Source organism: Phascolarctos cinereus, unplaced genomic scaffold (assembly GCF_003287225.1).
Source record: "Phascolarctos cinereus isolate Bilbo 61053 unplaced genomic scaffold, phaCin_HiC Scaffold_4;HRSCAF=312, whole genome shotgun sequence".
Lineage (NCBI taxonomy): Eukaryota > Metazoa > Chordata > Mammalia > Diprotodontia > Phascolarctidae > Phascolarctos > Phascolarctos cinereus.
The window spans coordinates 668,975,653-668,980,693 of NW_027555847.1; positions in this window are offsets into that span (position 1 = coordinate 668,975,653).

Here is a 5,041-nt window from a genome sequence, read left to right on the forward strand (position 1 = left end):
GCCAGTTCAAGATGCCCAACAGGCAGCTGGAGATTTGAGTCTAGAGGTCAGCAGAGACGATAAGGCAGAATAAGTAAATTTGAGAATAATCAACAAAGAGTTGGTCATCCATGGGAGCCCATGAGATCACCAGGTAAAAGTCTAAACACAGGTTTCCAAAGTGGCCCAGACCACCCCCTGGGGGGTGCTGGAATGATTGGGGGAGGGGGGTTGGTAGTAGCCTCAGGTGCAATTGGGGGGCATTGAATAAAAACAAGGGGGTAGTGGAAGCATAAGAAGAGAATTTTGAAAAACCATTCATACATGTTTCATCTGTTGTGTAAGAGTTGAAGTCATAGTGATTACATTATTCTCCAAATAAACACAAAATATTAGTTATAACCAATCAGTGGTCAAGTCCACTGACAGGTCTTAACAAGCAAGTGTTGGCAAGCAAGTGAGGGAAGTCTGGCATGCATTGACAGAAATATGTGTATGTAATGACTTGTTTACAGTATGATACTATATGGTTACATGATACAATATTGCATCATCAAAACTGTGGGGGGGAAAACCCACACATTTACAATAAATTAAGTTGTGTCATTTTTTTTAAGGCAATTGGGATTAAGTGACTTGCCCAGGGTCACACAGCTAGTAAGTGTCAAGTGTTTGGTCTGAAGCCAGATTTGAACTCGGGTCCTCCTGACCTCAGGGCCAGTGCTCTATCCACTGCGCCACCTCGCTGCCCCCAAGTTGTGTCATTTTTTTTAAAAAAATGTTATATATGTGTATATATGTATATTGAAATGATGCAAATTTCAAAATAAATTGTTAATGGGTTAAAAAAAAAGCAGATTTCCAGAGGGGCACTGAGTAATTTTTTTTAAAGGGGGTGGTGGGCCAAATAAGTTTGGGAACCTCTGGTCTAAAAGGAAAAGAGAAGAGGGCCTAGAACAGAGCAGGGGGTGGAGACCCATAGCAGCTGGAGAAGAGTGGTTGGGTCTATTGAGGGAATTTCCAAGAGAGGAAAGGAAAAGCCTGTCACAGAGTAGGAACTGCTCTATTGTCCACGTAATGAGGGGACTGACCAATGAAGGCCCAGTCTTTAGAGTATGTGAAGGTGCTCGATCTGCTGCCAATCCATTTGGAGGTTTGGTGAGCCCGCTTCTGGAAATGCCCGACATGGGAGTACTCTCCCCAATTGAGCACACGCACAGGTATCTTGTTTCCTGGGTTTACTGTGGTGGTGACCAAAAAGGCTTTTTAGATGGCTACTGAGCCTGAACCAAGTATGTATACAAAAGGTTCAAGCAAAGGATCCCAATGTCTCTCCTTGGGCAGGTAGCTGATGATAGAGCTCTGGGCTACAGTCAGGAAGATCTGAATTCAAAGCCAGCCTCATTCACTTACTAGTTGTGTGACCCTGGGCAAATCATTTAACCTCTGTTTACCTCAGTTTTTCAACTGTAAAATGGGCATAACAATAGCACCTGTCTCCCAAGTTTAATATCTGCAAAGTACTTAGCACAGCCCCTGGCACATAGAAGGCACATAAGCATTTATTCCCTTCTTCAGCCTCAGCTGGGACTCAGGTCACTCCCCCTTCAAGGATGCCTGGCACATAGCAGGTGCTATATAAATGCTTATCTCATTGTTTGTCACCCCTCATTCCAGGGAGCAGGCAAGAACTGCTGTGAATTGCTGGATGGGGCCACCTCTTGTCGATGCATGCATGGTACCTCTGTTTCCTCTGTCCTGATCTGAGTATCAGTATCAGAGATGGAATGGACCAAGTTGCAACCTGTGAACTTTTAAAATTCAAAATGGCCATCACGAGTCCAGCAAGTGGAGGTAATAATGGAGTCTGATAATGACCACAGTAGCTATGCCTAGTGAGGGGTCCAGTTAGCAGACCACAAGCCTCCAAGCTACCTACCTGGCTCAGGCGGGGTGGAGGCAGTACAACTGGGCGCGAATACCTTGTCCACCAGCTAGACCACATTCAGAAGTGAACCGGGGGAAGGTCATGTTTTGTAACAACCACTTTTAAGTTGGAGTTCACTCTCACAAGGGAGCAAATCGGTGTGTAGGGGGAAGAATATATCCTCCTTTGTGTTGTTTTTACATTTTGATCCCCGCCCTACCATTACTTAAGTAAATAATCACTTGGTAAATGCCAGTTGATGTCAATTGGTCTGTTGATATTGGGGAGACCTTTAACGGATCAACTGATAATCACACGCGGGAACACGATGAATGGGGGCTTGTAAGGAAGAGCACTAGAGGAATTCCTCCCCCCTCTTCCCCAGCTCTTCAGCACTACCTGATCTGCTAGTGTGAGTCGGGGCTGAAAGAGTGAGCCTGGAAACTATGCAACATTGGCAATAATAACAACGTATGAATAATTACGAACAATTTGAGCAATGCTCTGTCTTAGGTAATACCCATTATCCTGGAGCTCATTTAGAAGGCACCTCAGAAATCACATAATTCAAATCAGATCCGGGCAGGACTCCCCTATACAACATCTCCAAGGTCTCTACCTAGCTTCTACTCAAAGACCAGCGGTGATAATGAAGAAGGCAGAGCCCTCCACGTCAGGATGAATCTGATGGGGAAGAATGCTTTTTTCCTTTCTATTGAGCTGAAATCTGCATATATATAATATCCACTCCTTCTCCCAAGGTCTAGACCCTGAGATTCCGTTTTAGGAAGCCACCTTTTAGGCTCCCCACCCTCCAACTACCAATTTCTCAACCCCCGACACAGTCTGTGACAGATGCTGGCACACAATCCTATTGTCTTAACAAAGTGCCTCTCGCGCAAGCAATGGAAATATCAGGCTTTTGTGGGAAAAGCTTTGGACCTGGAGTCAAAAGACCTTGGTTTGAGCCTTGACTCTGTCCCATTCTGGGTTTGAGACCTTGGGCAAGTTCCTTAATTTTTCTGTGCCTCACTTTTCATAGCTTCAAGAAGAATCCATCATCATCGATAACTTATTTAATATTTCACAGAGTCAGAAAAATGAGTTCAAATCCCGCCTCAGACATTTACACCTTTGGCAGTCACTCACACTTTCTCAACTTCAGGTTGCTCATCTGCAAAATGGGGATAATGACAGCACCCACCTTCCGTGGTTGTGATGAGGACAAATATGAGATGTTTGTAAAGTGCTTTACTCATATTATCATTATTCTTGGTTCATTGGTGCATATACTCCCCTTACTGCTGCAGACAGCAACCCTTCCATCTCTTAAGATGTGGTCTTTGCAAGTTGTGAGTGGCCAGCCTTCTGGCAACATGCCTCCTTAGCCCTGGCTTGATCCCTGATACTGGCTTCATACCTGAAGCTGTTCCAGCTTGGTAGGACCTGTCAGGGCTCACCCTCTTCTCCAAGAAGGGCTGGAGGATGCACTCAGGTTTCATATCCCCCAGACTACAAAAGGCATATGCCTTTGTAAAAGGCGATATCAGTTAGTCAGGGACCAACTCTTGTGCAGAACATCCATTTCTTCAGTCTATTTCTCTGCTTCCTATTTCCACCCTCAGGACTCTAGTATCATCCACTTGAATTTTTGCCATCATCTACTAGATCTTCCTGCCTACATTCTCTCCCCACTCTGATCCATTTTTCACAGCTACTAGACCAATCATCCTTAATACTCAGACCTGATCTTGACCCTCCCTTGCTCAAAATCCTTCCATGGCTCAGTACTCCCAACCAAAAAAGTTTAAAATCCTTTTCCCTGCATTCAAGGCCCTCCCCAATCTCCTACCACCCTATCCTTTGAGTCTGACATTTCATGGTAGTCTACCATGAATTCTGTGTTGTAGTCAAACCACATTGCTCGTTTCCCCGTGCACAGATGCTGTTTTCCCATCATTGCTCCTTTGCTCACCCTGTTTCCCTCTGCCTGGAATGTCCTCTGACCTGAATCTCTCTCTCTTGAATTCCTCCCCATCATTTAAATCTGAACTCCAAAACCTCTCCTTATTCTTCCCTCCTCCGTCTGGTAAAGGCCTTAAATCCTATGTAACACCTGGTTTTGTACCACTCTGATGAATGTGATCACCTAAATTTCAGTTATTTATGTATGTGTCAAATCCCCCCATAAAAGTGTAAACTCCATGAAGGCAGGAGCTAAACCTTACAGCTTCCCCAATGCCTAGCACACAAGTTGCCAAACAAATGTTTGTTGAATGTGATTTTGTAGCAACTTGAAACAAGACCTTAATCAGGAGCCAGATCACGAGAACCACTGGAGATCTATAGTCATTATAAGGGGCGTGGTAATTTCTAGAGATTTGATGAGAGATGGATAACCTAGAGTGACTCTAAAACTAACTGCTAGGGAAAAAAGACTGATAGGAAAATTGGAACAGACTCTTACATATTTGGAAGGGACCAGAGAGGGCACCTAAGTTCCTCCTCCTTCCCAATGTGAGAAGCTGACAGATAAAAACACAGCTTGGTTTTTATCTTATTCCTTTCCCTCCTCTGTCCTACCAGGAGGAAGAGAGAAGCACAGATGAATCAATTAAAAAAAAACATCAACAACCAGATTGTTCAAGGGAGGGCAAATCGGGCTGTTTTCCCAGTGAGTTGGAAGGAGCCTATCTGAAAAGTTAGGCTGAACTTTTATACCAAGGTATTGCTTCAATGTTTCGGTTTTGACATTTGATGCCTAAGTATTTGATACAAATATACATTTTGATGCCAAGATGCCCTGAAGTCCCAAGGAAGCAAAGCAGGAGTTGTATGTGTGCCTAGGAATAGCTTTCAACTCAAGTATAAAATTATGTTTTACATATCATTTACCTTGGAGGAAGGCCAGAACTGAACTGAATACTGACTTAGAATAATTAAGATTAAGGAGAAAGATACCTAGATGTTTATATTACTTTGATTTGTTCTCATTATGTAACTTTCAAAATGGTAATTAGTAAATGCTATATTAGCATTTAATTAGGATAAATTTATATTAAACCTATTTAATTAGCATAAACATATGCTATATTATCTATATATAAAAAATTCTTTTACTTTTAAAAAACCTAG